At 43.1% G+C, this 17,407-nt stretch overlaps 1 protein-coding gene across 4 annotated transcripts in view; it reads right to left on the bottom strand.

Annotated features, from left to right (window-relative positions):
• Positions 1-17,407, bottom strand: part of CACNB2 (calcium voltage-gated channel auxiliary subunit beta 2) — a 198,542-nt gene that overhangs the window by 38,380 nt on the left and 142,755 nt on the right. The window lies entirely within an intron of this gene.

Genomic DNA, 17,407 nt, shown 5'->3' with positions numbered 1-17,407 from the left:
AAGGCCACCGTTCTCTTGGAAAGCACAAGAGATAAAGTGCCCCTTCTCTGCTTTCAGTGAAAAAGACTTAGCAACCACCACTCCTACCCCAAACAGCTACTTTAATTAATTAATAACATAGTTGTAGGAAGGACAGTGTTTTGGGTGAAAAAAGAACCAGAGAATATATCTTCTTGAAGGCTGCAGAGAATTATGAAAGTCAATGACATTTAATTCTATTATTTTTCCTCCTTGAGTTGGGTCAGCCATTAAAGATGGTAACCTTTGTTATTTGATGCTTTGAAAATTTACAGGTAAGTATTTGCCCTCTAGTTAGGCAATTCCTGTTTACCCGCAAGGTGGAAAAATAGGTAAGCTCAGAAATGGTGAAAAGTGGTACTGTTTTTTTTTTTAAAAAAATTATTTATTTGGGGGCACCTGGGTGGCTTAGTTAAGCGTCTGACTCTTGGTTTCGGCTCAGGTCATGATCTCACCGTTTGTGACTTCAAGCCTTGCATCAGGCTCAACACTGACAGTGTGGAGCCTGCTTGGGATTTTCTCTCTCCCTCTCTCTGCCCCTCCCCCACTCCCTCTCTCTGTCTCTCTGAAAATAAATAAACTTTAAACATTTTTAAATTTATTTCTTTAAATTCAAGTTAGTTAACATATCGTATAGTTTTGGTTTCAGGAGCAGAAGCCAGTGATTCATCACCTACATAAAACACCCGGTGCTGGGGCGCCTCGGTGGCGCAGTCGGTTAAGCGTCCGACTTCAGCCAGGTCACGATCTCGCGGTCCGGGAGTTCGAGCCCCGCGTCGGGCTCTGGGCTGATGGCTCGGAGCCTGGAGCCTGTTTCCGATTCTGTGTCTCCCTCTCTCTCTGCCCCTCCCCCGTTCATGCTCTGTCTCTCTCTGTCCCAAAAAATAAATAAATGTTGAAAAAAAAAATTAAAAAAAAAAAAAAAAAAACAAAAAACACCCGGTGCTTAGCCCAACAAGTGCCCTCCTAAGACAACTGATAGAATGGGAGAAGATATTTGCAAACGACATATCTGCTAAAGGGTTAGTATCCAAAATCTGTAAAGAACTTATCAAATTCAACACCCAAAAAACAAATAACCCAGTGAAGAAATGCGCAGAATATATGAATAGACCCTTTTCCAAAGAAGATATCCAGGAGGCTAACAGACACATGAAAAGACGCGCAACATCACTCATCACCAGGCAAAGACAAATCAAAGCCACAATGAGATAACCCCTTACACCTGTCAGAATGGCTAAAATTAACAAGTCAGGAAAACAACAGATGTTGGCAAGGATATGGAGAAAGGGGAAGAATGAAAACTGGTGTGGCCACTCTGGAAAACAGTATGGAGGCTCCTCAAAGACCTGAAAATAGAACTACACTACAACCCAGCAATTGCAGTACTAGGTATTTATCCAAAGGATACAAAAATGCTGATTTGAAGGGGTACATGCACCCTAATGTTTACAGCAGTGCTATCAACAATAGCCAAATTATGGAAAGAGCCCAAATGTCCATCGACTGATGAATGGATAGAGAAGATGTGATACACATATACAATGGAATATTGCTCGCGATCAAAATGAATGAAATCTCATCGTTTGCAACAACATGGAAGTAACTAGAATGTAATACGCGAAGCAAAATAAGTCGGTCAGAGAAAGACAAAAGTGGTATTGTCTTAAGTGGCATTGTGTTTATGTTATGGGCCAGTGGACTTTTTCTGAGCCGTTTCTCGCTTCTGAAGGAGCTCTTCTTTGACTCTGCTTGTCAGGAGGGAAAGGAGGGATTTGGAATAGAGAGTCCATCTTTACTTCCAAAGTTAATTTGTTCTACAGAACTGTTGTCTGGGTCGAGGACTGAGCTAAAAGCCATGAAGTCACACAGATCCATCCACAATATGCAGACTGAGAAAGGCTACCACATTCTGGGCAAGAGCATAGTAGACATAAACTGGGCATAAATATCTAGAATCTAATTCTTGTTATCCACTATGATCTTCACTGATATAAAAGGTACTCATCCTCAAATGGAACTAGAGACTGTAAAAAAAGAAACAAAAAAAAAGTTGCCCATAATTGTTTCACTGAAACACAATCATTGATAGTGATGGTGCTTCCATTTTTTTCTGGAAATTTCTTTACATACATAGATTTTACTCCCACAGCTATAATCATAAGGTATTTCATTTTTATCCAGCTATTTTCATGCAATATGCTTTTTAAATCTGCCATTTAAAATTATTCAAACCATTTACCTTTTTTTGATACTGGAGTTTATATTTTTTTCACTATGATAAATATTCTACTTCAAAAAAATCTGTATGTGAAAAGCTTCTTTCTATTTAGAATTCTTTCCCTGGGACAGATTCCCAGGGGTAGCATGAGTAAGCCATGAGTTACCAAAACCTTTTTCAATTCTTTTCCAAACTACCGTCTAAATGGGCTGCTCCATTTTAAACTGCAACCAGCACTATACAATGGTGCCCTTTAAAAGAAGATGTAGTCTTAATCAGATTTGGGTTTGCTGCCAGAAATAGGATTTTCTTTTTAATTTTTTTACTGTTTATTTATTTTTGAGAGAGAGAGAGAAGAATTTGAAGCAGGCTCCAGGCTCTGACCTGTCAGCATAGAACCCAACGTGGGGCTCGGACTCACAAACTGTGAGATCGTGACCTGAGCCAAAGTTGGACGCTTCACCAAGCGAGCCACGTAGGTGCCCCACAAATAGGATTTACTTGAATACATCTTTCTATTATTCAGGAGAGTTTCGCATCATAAAAATACAGATCCAAAATTTTTTTTTATGTTAGCATGATCATTTCCCTCAGGGTCTTTTTTCTTTATTTTATTTTTAATTTTAAGTTTATTTATTTATTTTGAGAGAAACAGAGCAAGCGGGGGAGGAACAGAGAGAGAAGGAGACAGAGGATCTGAAGCAGGCTCCTCGCTGACAGCAGAGAACCTGATGCGGGGCTCGAACCCGTGAACCGAAGTCAGACACCCAACCAACGGAGCCACCCAGGCTCCCCTCCCTGAAGGTCTTTTATTCCTTGGAGGATAGAGAGATTAGATGTGGCGTCATGTTTTTTTATCACGGGAAGACATAAATTTTAAATATACAGCTCTACAGAGGATCCCATGGAAATCTCAGGTCTTCTACACGTTAACTTTTCAAAGACTGTAGGTAGTAGCAGGAAGAGGAGACACTGAAAAACAGAAAAACAAACTAAAGGCGTGGTGAAGGCCAGCATGTAGGAACAAGGGCCACAGATAATAATTTTCTGTTCTGACAGGTAAGACATCAACACAGAACATGCGTTCTTCCTTGGCTCACCTCCCGTAACCAATAATTCTAGCCCTGCATATGGAGTTGTGTATGGGAATCAGCTTTATACAACATATAGGGAGCAAGGAACAGCAGAATCCCACCCCTTACGATACTCACTTCAGGAACTACATTTCTAAGATTAGAACGGACAACAATGAAAGTGGAGAGGAGGAAAAAGGCTTTATCAAACTACGAGAGCTTACCTGCTAGAGACAAAGACCCCAGGATGCCAACCAAAGGGACCAGACGACAATGTCACTTTGGGTTCCCTGAACTCACTTCAGCACTAGCTCAAGCAGCACACCTACTATGTGGAAGACGTGTTCCACATCAATTCCATTCGTATGGGTTCATTCGTATGGAATTTTAAAAGGCCTGGATTTGAATGCTGATTCTGCCATTTACCAGGTAAGCGGCCTGGGTATATTTCTTACTCTCACTGAGCAATGTTTCCTCGTGGCTGAAATGAGAGTCATAATACCAACACAGCAGGGTGATTGCGAGATTTCAGAAAATGCGTATGTCGCAAGTTACAGGAAATCCTGCCATTTGCAATGACACGGTTGGACCCCAAGGGCATTAAGCTAAGTCAGACTAAGGCAAATTCCTGTATCACCTCACTTATATGTGGAATCTAACCAACGCCCCCCCCAACCCCAAAACCCAACTCACAAAAAATGCACGCACAAGGCCAGGCCAGTGCTTGGAACAGAGAGAGTGCTCAATAAATGGGCTTGCTATCCACCATAATAAATGCCACACCTAAAGAAATGTTTGCCCATATTCACCCGTCTTTTAAGGCCCTACACGAACTGTTCTCTCTGTGCTCTTTCAGTGTGACCCTGCTCAGACCAAACTATTTAAAACAGGTGAATACGTGCCATAGGATACAAGCTAAATCACTCTTCTTTTCAAGATGTGTTCCTCCAACGTGGATTCTTTCATACTCTTTCGGGTGGGAAAACATGGTAAGGCTTTCCCAGATTTGTTTTGCTTACACTATCCTAGCTCTTTAATTCTGATTTTCTTTGAGAGTCCTAAGTCACGGGGGCTTTATTTTTTAACCAACGTGAAGTCCCAAGGGAACGTGTCTTAAGGAATCTTTGCATTTTTATCCCATGAAACCATTTTTAAAAATTAAACATACCCTGCTTTCAGTTGACCTCTGCATTTCTGGCCTCCTGGCGGTACGGTCCAGGCCTCAAGGACTCCTTCCTTTCATCACTCAGGCCTCTCGGCCTCGTTCCCACTCAGACCTGCACTTACAGCCCAGAAGCCTGCCTTGTTTTTATGCTTCTTCCAGTGCCACATCTCCAATCAGGACCCAGGACGTGGTTCAGCTGATCCCCACTCCACACGCATGGGATCCACTCGAACAATTTGTGGCCATAACTGATTGTCGGGGCATTTACGCTTTGAGGCCAGTGGATGTTTATTCTCTCTCTCTCTCTCTCTCTTTTTTTTTTTTTTTTTTTTTGCTCCCTTCCTCAGGTTAAGGCAAAGTCCTAAAGAGGAAGAACAAATAGAAGCCAGGGAGCCCTGGCCCTACACAGGCCTCCTAGGAACACCAGGACAGAGGGGACTGTGGTGGTGGTGACAGACGGATCTAGAGCTGTCGGACATGCTGAGCCCCCACACTGCTCTGGGTCTTGAGGGAAGCAAGGCTGACCCAGGCCTCTGGACCAGAAGTTAATGGGACGCTCTGAGGAGTGGGCTTTGCCCCAGGTCGTAGGTTCCCCTCAAATTGTCCTCTAGATGCTCTTGACCTCCAGAGCCTCACAGGTGTGCCCGAAAGACTTGGTCACAGCTGTCGGGAAAGGTGGAGAAGAAAGGCAGCAAGCACGCATATAAAGGTGGCCCACGGCCCCAGGTAAGGTCCTCTCAGGACTACTGTGGAACAGTACTCAAATCCCAGGGCAGATTTGGATTTATTTTCCATTTTTATTTATTTTTAAATATAATTTATTGTCAAGTTGGCTAACATACAGTGAACACACACAGTATGCTCTTGGCTTCGGGAGTAGATTCCCATGATTCATTGCTTCCACACAAGACCAAGTGCTCATCCCAACAAGCGCCCTCCTCAATGCCCATCACTTGTCGCCCCCTGCCCCCACCATCAACCCTCAGTTTGTTCTCTGTATTTAAGAGTCTCTTATGGTTTGCCTCCCTCTTTGTTTGAAACTGTATCTTTCCCCTTCCTAGATTTAGATTCACCCTATTCCACGGAAGCTATGAGGTAAGTAAGTTGACTGGGAGACCACGTGATCCTCAATTCCACCTTCTGTTGACCTCATAAATAGCCTAAGACCTTTATTCTCAGGCCAGGGCTATTGCTGGGGTCTACTTTTGCTGTCTCCTACCGGGATTCCCAGCTAACTTGTTTGGAGGGCCCGTGAAGTGGGGACATACCTTCCCACCAGTCTCTGCTTCTCACGTGCCTGTGCCCAGGTTAACAAGGTTGATGGATTCCTCTGCCTATTTTTGTCCCTTCTGTCCGGCATGTGCTCTACAGCCTTAGGTGGTTGGTAAACCACTCTTGTTTTGTACTTGCCATCTTGGTGCACAGAACTAAACGTTTGCTGCACTTCAGCCTGTGAACTAAAGCTGAACAGATTCTTCAGCCAATGAGTATCACCTTGTAGAAGAGCAGAGCATTTCATCATCCAGACTATTATGCAAATATGTTTTCAAAACACTATGGCTGGGGCGCATGGGCGGCTCAGTTGGTAACGGGTCCAACTCTCGGTCTGAGCTCAGGTCATGATCTCACGGTTCAGGAGATGGGAGTCCTGTGTCAGGCTCTGCGCTGACAGCGCGGAGCCTGCTTGGGGTTCTCTGTCTCCCTCTCTCTCTGCCCCTCCCCTGCTCAGGCGGTCTCTCCCTGTCTCTCTCTGCCCCTCCCCTGCTCAGGCTCTCTGTCTCTCCCTCTCTCTCTGCCCCTCCCCTGCTCATGCTCTCTCTCTCTCTCTCTCTGCCCCTCCCCTGCTCAGGCTCTCTGTCTCTCCCTCTCTCTCTGCCCCTCCCCTGCTCATGCTCTCTCTCTCTCTGCCCCTCCCCTGCTCAGGCTCTCTGTCTCTCCCTCTCTCTCTGCCCCTCCCCTGCTCATGCTGTCTCTCCCTCTCTCTCTGCCCCTCCCCTGCTCATGCTCTCTGTCTCTCCCTCTCTCTCCGCCCCTCCCCTGCACAGGCGGTCTCTCCCTGTCTCTCTCTGCCCCTCCCCTGCTCAGGCTCTCTGTCTCTCCCTCTCTCTCTGCCCCTCCCCTGCTCATGCTCTCTGTCTCTCCCTCTCTCTCTGCCCCTCCCCTGTTCATGCTCTCTGTCTCTCCCTCTCTCTCCGCCCCTCCCCTGCTCAGGCGGTCTCTCCCTGTCTCTCTCTGCCCCTCCCCTGCTCAGGCTCTCTGTCTCTCCCTCTCTCTCTGCCCCTCCCCTGCTCAGGCTCTCTGTCTCTCCCTCTCTCTCTGCCCCTCCCCTGCTCAGGCTCTCTGTCTCTCCCTCTCTCTCTGTCCCTCCCCTGCTAAGGCTCTCTGTCTCTCCCTCTCTCTCTGCCCCTCCCCTGCTCAGGCTGTCTCTCCCTCTCTCTCTCTGCCCCTCCCCAGCTCAGGCTCTCTGTCTCTCCCTCTCTCTCTGCCCCTCCCCTGCTCATGCTCTCTGTCTCTGTCTCTGTCTCTCTCTCTCTCACTCTCAAATTAGATAAATAAACTTTGTTAAAAAAAAAAAAAAAACACTATGGCTATGTCATTTCACAATGGTATTTCCAGTCTGCATTCAGATATGTTTGGAAAGGGGGACAAATAAATAACACGTATGTAAAGCAATTACTATTCTTCTCTTCCAAGTCCTTCTTCATCTTGTATGCAGCGCAACTTATAATAAAATTATAAGAACTACCATCATGGGACGTCTGAATGGTGTGCTGTATATTATGCAGAGAACAACTGGTTTTCCTGGATCAGGAAAGTGAGGCTCAAACAAGTTCTCCTGGGCCACAAATAATGGAGGTGATATTCAAACCCAGCGATCTCTTTCTAAAGCCTGGGTTCTTTCACTCAGAGGGGTACAGTGATGGCAATTTTAAAGCCTTTAAATGTCTGTGTGAAATTCTGAACACTTGAAAATTATATTTTTCACACAATGCTCAGAAATTGGCTGGGACAGAAGGTAAAAAAAAAAAAAAATCAGGTCAAAGTCTGCCTTGTACAATTTAATCAATTTAATTTTTGTTAATTTTTAAATTTATTTTGGGGGGAGGGGCAGAGAGAGAGAGAGAGAGGGAGAGAGAGAATCTCAAGCTCTGACAGGACACAGCCTGACACAGGGCTGCATCCCACAACCACGGGATCATGACCTGAGCTGAAATCAAGAGCTGGATGCTGGACCAACTGAACCACCCAGGCGCCCCAAGTCCATTAAAAAAATTTTTTTGATGATTTATTTAATTTTGAAAGAGAGAGACAGAGTGTATGAGCAGGGGAGAGGCAGAGAAAAAGAGGGAGACACAGAATCCGAAGTAGGTTCCAGACTCCAAGCTGTCAGTACAGAGCCCAACATGGGGCTCAAACCCAGGAACTGGGGGATCATGACCTGAGCTGAAGTCGGACGCTTAACCGACTGAGCCACCCAGGCACCCCTCCCCTAGTCCATTTTTAAAAAACCGCTAACAGTGAGCAGTTCCCGTGTTGGAACTACAGGCATTCACTGTAAAGGTCATGTATTTCTGCCTCTTTGCACTTGAATCATTTTGTGGTCCGACAAATCAATAACAATGTCAAATCATGATTTTTGTTTATTTGTATATGAATGTTCTTTCTTCTGTTTTCCACAACATATAAAGCTCAATTTCACGCACAGAGAATTGAGATATTAAAACACACGCGGTCTCATGGCTTCCAAAAATGCCACAGAGGATGTTGCAGAGGGAGAGCTAAAAGACCACAGCTACTATATTATAGCATAATGTACTATACATAGGAGGACTATACTATAGGGAATATATGCACAAGGAATTTATAGTATATATACCATATTTGAAAAGGGTAAGAAAAAGCCAGGCAAAGTTACTTATGATAAAATGTTTCCTGGACTAACTTTAAGGATTTTAACCGGCCTTCCAGTTATTCTGGGAGCCTTCTAACTTTGCTTTGCAAGTTTGTTACTTTTGGAAGGATTCCTTTTCTAGGTCCCTTTCCCGTGGCAGCTGCTGGAGTATCACTAAGGATTCTTTGGCTTCGGTTGTGGTTTCCTGGGGAGCTTTTGTCAGTTTACAGTCTTGGGGTTGAATTCTCCTGACACGACGGCACACAGTTACAAGTACGGCAGAATGCTGAAGATCCAAACCACGCTGGTTTCACCACCGCCTGCCCCAGGCTGAATCCAGAGCCACTACAGTCCAGCCCACGGACCCGGAAGGATGGCCCATTCGTATCTCAACCCTCCCAAATGTCCCTCTTCCTCGATGCTTTTGCTCTGACTCATGCCCTCTAGCACCCTTTAAGAGTCCATCATGCCGCCATATGCTCTACTCTGCTGAGACGTGGATGTCAGAATCCAGTTTTGACCACGCCTGAACGGGAGCCCATCGAACAACTGCAGGGGGGATATTCCTGGACAGCTCGGGGGCCACAGGTCTTGCTTTTTCTCACAACCAAAGGAAGATGCATTAGTGTTCCAGAGGCCAGGCCTGTGTGAGCCTGAAGGTTCCTGTTAGAGATACATGTGAGGTTTACAGCAGAAGCAAATTCTTCTATATTTTCACAACCTTCTGGAATCACTAGACCTAAGGCTATTGGTACACGGCTATTAGAAGTAGGAGATAATTAAGTTAAAACAAATCTATTTGGGTCCAGCAATTCCTCTTCTGGGAATATATCCAAAGGAAGCAAAAATACTATGTTGAAGAGATCTCTGCACTTCCATGTTCATAGCATCACATTTACAATAGTCAAGCCATGGAAATAACCTGTGTCCATTGACAGATGAATGGAGTATTATTTAAAATTTTTTTCATGTTTATTTTTGAAAGAGAGAGGGTGAGTGGGGGAGGGGCGGGGGGCACAGAATCTGAAGCAGGCTTCAATGGAATATTATTTAGTCATAAAAAGAAGGAAATCCCGCCCTTTGTGACGACATGGATAGACCTTGAGGGCATTATGCTAAGTGAGTTGTCAGAAAAGACAAATACCATATGATCTCACATGCAGAATATCAGAAAACAAAGCAAAACAGATTATCACAAGTTTATGGCACTATTTCTAGTTTTCTTCCTAAACAATGACTTAATGAGTTAATAATGAAACCAATCATTTTAATGGATGCAATAAGATGTTTCCCTTCGGTTTATTAAAAAGGTGCTAGCGGCAGAATACGTACTTTGTTAAAAAGCAAAATGAAATTCACCCAAATAAAACAAACTTCTGATCATGATTAATAGGGTCACTTGAATTTTCATGCTTTGACTTCTTAATGTAAAGATGCATTTTACTATGTCAATAGCAAGGTGTGTGTTTTCTTTTTTCATTCTGAAACTGTCATATCTAATAACATAAAAGAAAAATCCAAAGTTAATGTTTGAATGTCTATAATGGATTTATCCAAATACTCTCAATTTTCAATATATTTTTTAATGTTTATTTATTTTGGGGGGGGCAGAGACAGAGGGACACAGAGAACCCCAAGCAGGCTCCAGGCTGTCAGTGCAGAGCCCCACGTGGGGCTCCATCCCATGAACCATGAGATCATGACCTGAGCCGAAATCAAGAGTCGGGTGCTTAACCGACTGAGCCACCCAGGAGCTCCAACATTTTTAAAAGAAATTTAAGGAAAAGTATGACCCAGATACCTATTATGAGATTAGAGAAAAGAGAGCTTAAAAATCAAATTGGATTTTTGATCTACTTGTACATAATCATTTCCTATAAAACACACTATATTCTTCTAATTCATTAAAAATGACTCAAGTGGGAGGATCAGCATTGAGTCTTCCACAGGAAATACTTAGGACCCGAAGAGATAGCAATGTACTTTCAAGAATAAGATCAGAGCTATCGCTTTTCTTTTCTTTTTTTTTTTTTTTTAAATTTTTTTTTTCAACGTTTATTTATTTTTGGGACAGAGAGAGACAGAGCACGAACGGGGGAGGGGCAGAGAGAGAGGGAGACACAGAATCAGAAACAGGCTCCAGGCTCCGAGCCATCAGCCCAGAGCCTGACGCGGGGCTCGAACTCACGGACCGCGAGATCGTGACCTGGCTGAAGTCGGACGCTTAACCGACTGCGCCACCCAGGCGCCCCTATTTTCTACATATTAATACTGTAGTTTCCGGTTACCCTTCTCTCTACAACTTCTCAGCATCATTTGCTACTTCAGTGATAATCAAAAATCCTTCCAATATGGAATGAAAATCTTCAACTTTATTCCCTACACATACATGTGAAAGATTCTATAGCATACTGAAAAATCTTGCCTTGAGTCTTTCCAATCACTGAACTTTTAAAACATATTTGCTTAATTTATTATGAGCTACCAAGGACAGTCTGCGAATTCTTTAACAGCAAAATATATCAAGCCATGGTGATATAAGCAATGTGACTATGTATTCTGACAGCTGAATCGAACTGAATAAGCAAATAATCAGATTTGCCACAAGATAAAATTTATATATGCTGCTAACTGATTTGAGAGATTCAAAGTTCTTCTCGAGAACTGATTCACTTAATGAATATTTATAAGGACGTGTTTACTATCTTGGGTCCCTGCCCTCACATGGCTTATTTTATATTCTAGTAGAGGGGATATTAAATAATGAAAAAAGTAGAAAAGAAAAGTTATGTGAATGAATAGAGAGTAACCAGGCAGGAAAGGTGAACAGGCAACATGAAATGGGGTAGTTGGGGAAAGCCTCGTCAGAGCTCTCATTCATTATTCGGGTCTGGCACTGTTTTGGACAGTGAACACTAGAAACTAAGATTCTCATGCCCTCTGGGAGCTGACATTCTAGAGCGGAGAGAGAAATGATAAATAACAGACCTAATAGACAAAGTGTATGTTGAAAGATGATAAACGTTGTGGAAAAAGAAAAATCAAAATAAGGTTAAGGGAAAGCCAGGGCACAAGCTACAGGGCAGGAGATACTTGAACCAAAGCACGAAGGGGGTGAGCGAATGCAGGTATCCGAACTCGGGGTAGAGGAAATGGCAAGCGCAGAGGCTCTCAAGTGGAAGCAGGCCAGAGACGTGTCAGAGGAAGACGAGGTCAGAAAGGCTGAGCGGAGCAAACCAGGAAAAAGAGCAGGAGATGAGGTCAGAGCTCTCAGGTTTTATGTGGCTTTTTCAGGTCACAATCGAGACGTTCAGCTTTTACTCTAAATGAGATGAGAAGTCACTGGAGGGTTTTCAGCAGTGGAATGATACGGTCCGACATGTTCAAAGTCCTGTAGTGGCTGTTAATTGAAAAGAGACTTTGGGAGCCAGAACAATTAGACGAGAAAAAGAAATAAAAAGCATCCGGATTGGAAAGGAAGAAGTAAAACTGTCACTATTTGCAGATAACATTATACAGTGAGAACCCTAAAGACTTCACCAAAAAACGGTCAGAACTAATAAACAGATTTCAGTAAAGTTGCGGGATACAAAAGCAAAATACAAAATCCTGTGGTAGTTCTATATACTGATAGCAAACTATCAGAAAGAGAAATTAAGAAAACAATCCCAGGGTGCCTGGGTGGGTCAGTCGGTTAAGTGTCCGACTTCGGCTCAGGTCATGATCTCGCGGCTCGTGAGTTCGAGCCCCGCGTCGGGCTGTGCGCTGACAGCTCGGAGCCTGGAGCCTGCTTCAGATTCTGTCTCTGTCTCTCTGTCCCTCCCCTGCTTGTGCTCTGTCTCCCTCTCTGTCTCTCTCAATTATAAAAAAGAAAACAAACAAAAAAAAAGAAAACAATCCCATTTACAATGGCATCAAAAAGATGAAATACCCAGGAATACATCTAACCATTGAGGTAAAAGACCTGTACACTGAAAACTACAAGACACTGATGAAAGAAATTGAGGATGACACAAATAAATGGAAACCTCTTCCATGCTCAAGCCCTGGAAGAAGACCGTTAAAGTGTCCATTCGCACCAGAGCGATCGACAGATTCAATGCAATCCCTATTAAAATCCCAATGGCAGGGGCGCCTGGGTGGCGCAGTCGGTTAAGCGTCCGACTTCAGCCAGGTCACGATCTCGCGGTCCGTGAGTTCGAGCCCCGCGTCAGGCTCTGGGCTGATGGCTCAGAGCCTGGAGCCTGTTTCCGATTCTGTGTCTCCCTCTCTCTCTGCCCCTCCCCCGTTCATGCTCTGTCTCTCTCTGTCCCAAAAATAAATAAACATTGAAAAAAAAAATTTTTAAATCCCAATGGCATTTTTCACTGTAACAGAAGAGTCTTAAAATTTATATGAAACCGCAGAAGACCCCAATTAGCCAAAGCAATCTTGAGAAAAAGGAACAAAGCTGGAGGCATTACATTCCCTAATTTCAAACTATGTTCTAAAACTATAGTAATCAAAGAGTATGGTATTGGCACAGAAACACACACAAATGAATAGAACACAATAGTTCAGACGTAAACCCATGTGTAGAGGGTCAGTTAATTTATAACAAAGGAGCCAAGAATATATGAGAGGAGAGTCTCTGCGATAAATGGTGCTACGAAAACAAGAATGAAACTGGACCACTATCTTCCACCGTATCCAAAGCGTAAGTCAAGGTACATTAAATACCTGAATGTAAGAGGTGAAACCATAAAACTTCTAGAAGATAAGGGATACTCTCCTTGACACAGGTGTTGGCAATGATTTTTCGAATCTGACACCAAAAACAATTAAAGCAAAAGTAACTAAGTGGGACAAGGAAGTGGGACTACCCCAAACTTAAAAAGCTTCTGTACCACAAGGAAGATCATCAACAAAATAAAAAAGGCAACCTACCAAATGGGAGAAAAATATTTGCAAAATCATGTATCTGAAAAGGGGTTGATACCAAGATTTATACATATATATATATGTGTGTGTATATATATATATAATATATAATATAATATATTTATATTTATTATATATATTATATATATTATATATAATATATATATATACAACTCCTACAACTCAACAGAAATAAAATAAAAACAAGAACAGTCCAATTAAAAAACGGGCAAAACACCTGAACACATATTTTTCCAAGAAGACATCCAGATGGTCAACAGAAACATGAGAAGATGCTCTACATCCCTCATCATCAGGAAAATGTAAATGAAAACCACAATGAGATGTCGCCTCACACCTGTTAGAATGGCTAGTATTAAAAAGACAAGGAAAAAAACAAGTATTTACATTTTTTAAATGTTTATTTATTTTTAAGAGAGAGAGAGAGAGACAGAGAGACAGAGTGTGAGCGGGGGAGGGGCAGAGAGAGAGGGAGGCACAGAATCTGAAACAGGCTCCAGGCCCCGAGCTGTCAGCACAGAGCCCAACGCGGGGCTCGAACTCACAGACCATGAGATCATGACCTGAGCCGAAGTCGGACACCCAACCGACTGAGCCACCCAGGCGCCCCAAGAAAGAACAAGTTCAAGTAAAGATTATGGAAAAAAGGCACTGATGGTAGGAATGTAAAATGGCACAGTCACTGTGGAAGACAGTGTGGAGGTTCCTCAAAAACTTAAAAATGGAAATACCCTCTGATCCAGCAATCACACTGCTGGGGCTCCAAGTATTTTGCATAGTGGCAGATATATTAACTCAATGTTAAGGGACTCAATTAAGGGATTGATTTTTTTTTTTCTTTTAGAAGAATCAGTTATCAGGTGCTTAGGTTACACCTACTCAACACAATATTCTGTCACCATAGAGCTAAGGGCCTATAAAACCGAATGGCTAGATCATCATGAGAACAAAGCTGGTCTGATCAGGAGTCTGTCTCATATGCATGCATGCACACACACACACACACACACACACACACACACAGAAGTGTAGCACACGTCTTTCCTTCTGCTTATCAAGAATTGATCTGAGGTCTTCAAGGAAGGAATGTAAAGGATTAGCAAACACCCATGGAGAACTTCATCAGATAAGAAATCCGTATGAAGAACAGAGACAGAAGAACAGAAGAAGAACAGAAGTATCAGCAATTTTCGGAGTTCCTCTATCATCTGTGCAATGATTGTGAAGCACTCCCCTGCAATAAGAACATACTGGCTTCTTTTCCCTCGTGAGGCTGTCTCTCCCTCGAGCAGTATCTTCAAAAGGCATAACAACTCCAAGTCGCTGGGCAAGAAGCCAATACGAGGAGAAAGCGCTCGATTTTATTTATTCTGGGTTGTGCAATGTGTGTTTCCTTGCCTTAGAAGGGAGTATTACTTAGAAGTCATTTTCAGCTAAGCCGGCATCGTAAGGAAGAAAAGAAGTGTTTACATTTAATTTTACTATTGGTTAGTTTTACCAAGCCTGACAACAGTATTTCTCCAGTTATTTGGAAGTTAATGGTATAAATCAGAAACAATTTTTACTTTATGCTCATTGCTTTCTTTCTTTTTTTTTTAAGCATAAAAAAAGACACTGAAAAACCGGTCTTCTGTTGCTGTTATGGACTGAATGTTTGTGTTGCCCTCTCCCTGCATTTAGATACTGAAGTCCTAGCTTCCAGTGTGACTGTGTTTGCAGACGGGATCTTTATAGAAGTTAGTGAAATGAGGTCATAAAGATAGGGCTGTAATCCAATGGGATTGGTGTCCTGGTAAAAGGAGGAAGAGACCCTGGAGAACTCTGAGGGTGCACACGGAGGAAACACCAAGCAAGGACACAGCGAGACGGGGGCCTCTGCAAGCCAAGGAGAATGTCCTTGCCAGGAACAGCCCTCACCAGACCATGACTGGAGATTTTCAGGCCCCAGAACCGTGAGAAAGTCCATTTTTGTTGTTGAAGCCCCGCGGTTTATGGTATTTTGCTATGATTGCCAAGGCAGACGAGCACCGTTGCCTTACCCAAATCAACATCCTGGTTTCTATTTCTGGTAAAAAGCACGACTTGAATCTCCATTATTTTGACATAAAATTCATTCATAACCAAAGAGAATTTCTTTACTCAAAATTCAAAGAAAATTAGGGAAATGTCAAGTCAATTAAAAAAAAATCACTCCTTTTTCTAATACACATTTACTTATCATCTACTTTGTTCAAAATCCAACACTGCATAGGTCAAAGGGCAGGACAGTGCAGGATACAGGGTTTCCTTCCTTAAATCTACTGAGGTTCTAGCTGGAGAGCTTGTGTCTACAGCAGACCAATGCACTTTAGCAAAGGCAGTTGAAAAGTCTGGATTCCTGGGCGCATGGGTGGCTCAGTCGGTTGAGCATCCGACTTCGGCTCAGGTCACGGTCTCATGGTTTGTGAGCTCGAGTCCTGCGTCGGGCCCAGTGCTGACAGCTCAGAGCCTGGAGCCTGCTTTGGATTCTGCGCCCCTCTCTCGCTCATGCTGTCTCTTACTCTCTTCAAGAATAAATAAAACATTAAAAAAAAAACAAACAGAAGTCTGGATTCCTGTGGGGTGGGTTCAAACACACCTGCTGGCTTTCTTCTGCTGTTGGGTGGCTGTATCTTTTGGGTAGTTGCTGTTTCAACTCCTGAATAACTACTTTCTGTTTGCATTCTTTCTGTTTGCTTGAATGTTACGCTTAACCCCACCTGACTGTCCCATTCCTTAGCTAGTTGTCTCCGAATTATATCGTGTCCACTTTTCTTAAAGTGCAAAACTTAAAAACAACATAAAAGGTGTGATGATGTCGGGTCATATCAACCAGGACCAGGCCCATCATTCCCCAAAGGGCCTCAGTCCACAAAGTGCAGCCCAGAAACATTCAGAACCTCTTAACATGAGTGGTTAAGGACATGTTGCCATCAAGGTTCTGCTCAGTACTTTTATTCCACTGCAAGGATAAGAAGGAAAGAATTAAGACAAACCAATGGTGGTTTGTTTCTAAAGTACTGCTGGGCATTCAGGCTGGTATAAAAATGTCTATTCTATCCCTGGAAAATTATACACTACAAAGAATTTCCCAAGAAGTGTTCTAAACAAAGGCAAGGAAAGCCTTTACAAAGGACAGCCTGACAAACTTGGGAGACAGAGATAGTATTTTTTGTTTTAATTCTTTAATCTTCACTTTCTTCTCCAACAGCTGCAATTTCAGCTAAGTCCACACAGCTCCAGTGCTCAAAAGTTAGGCAAGTTTGCGTGTGTTTATGTTGTTTTTGTTTAGTTTGCACTGAGTGCTTTGCTTTTCCTAAAAAGAAAAAAAAATGGGGCAAACGATCTCCGTGACCAAAACCCAGCGTTTTCGCAGGGACTCAATTAGCACAGAGAGCTGTGAGTGGCAAGTTCTGACCAGGGGCCCCTGTCTGATCATTTACTCTGGAGAAACTTTTAAAAACTGTCTCGCCACCCTTCCTTCAATGTTGTACCAGTATCCAAAGAAATAGTGAGAAGTCACTACCTAGCACAATGCTTGAGAGGGCAGGACAGGGTCCAAAGGGGCAAATACGGGAAGAAAGCACAAATCGACTCTGATACATGAAAAAAATCTGTAATCATGGCTAATGCTGATAATGGGCTGGGCTGTATTTTCAGATTTTTAGATGCAAGGTTATCATGTGCACGTCCTACAGTGAAACTCTGATACTAACTCATGTGAAAAGATAAACTGAAGCGTATTACAATTTTTAAGACTGCGTTTGACAGAACACTGACTCAAATCAGGCATCACCAAACCAAAAGTGGTTAGGAACACTTCAGCCGCAGGAACTAGGGGAAAAGCTTCCATGGAGAAGACACAGAAGCGAAGCAAGGAAAGTGACTGGCTGCAGCTTCAGCGGTTGCCTTATTTGCGAAAGCCTAGTTGGCTATTAGTGATTGGTCATTTTGTTTCCTGGGATACAAGGGCATTTACAGGAATCAACTCTGGCTTAATTTTGGGGTGCTTTCTTTTTTCAACATTTATTTTTATTTTTGGGACAGAGAGAGACAGAGCATGAACGGGGGAGGGGCAG

The sequence above is a fragment of the Lynx canadensis genome, chromosome B4 (assembly GCF_007474595.2).
Source record: "Lynx canadensis isolate LIC74 chromosome B4, mLynCan4.pri.v2, whole genome shotgun sequence".
Taxonomy (NCBI): domain Eukaryota; kingdom Metazoa; phylum Chordata; class Mammalia; order Carnivora; family Felidae; genus Lynx; species Lynx canadensis.
This window is presented reverse-complemented; position numbering and strand designations above follow the sequence as displayed.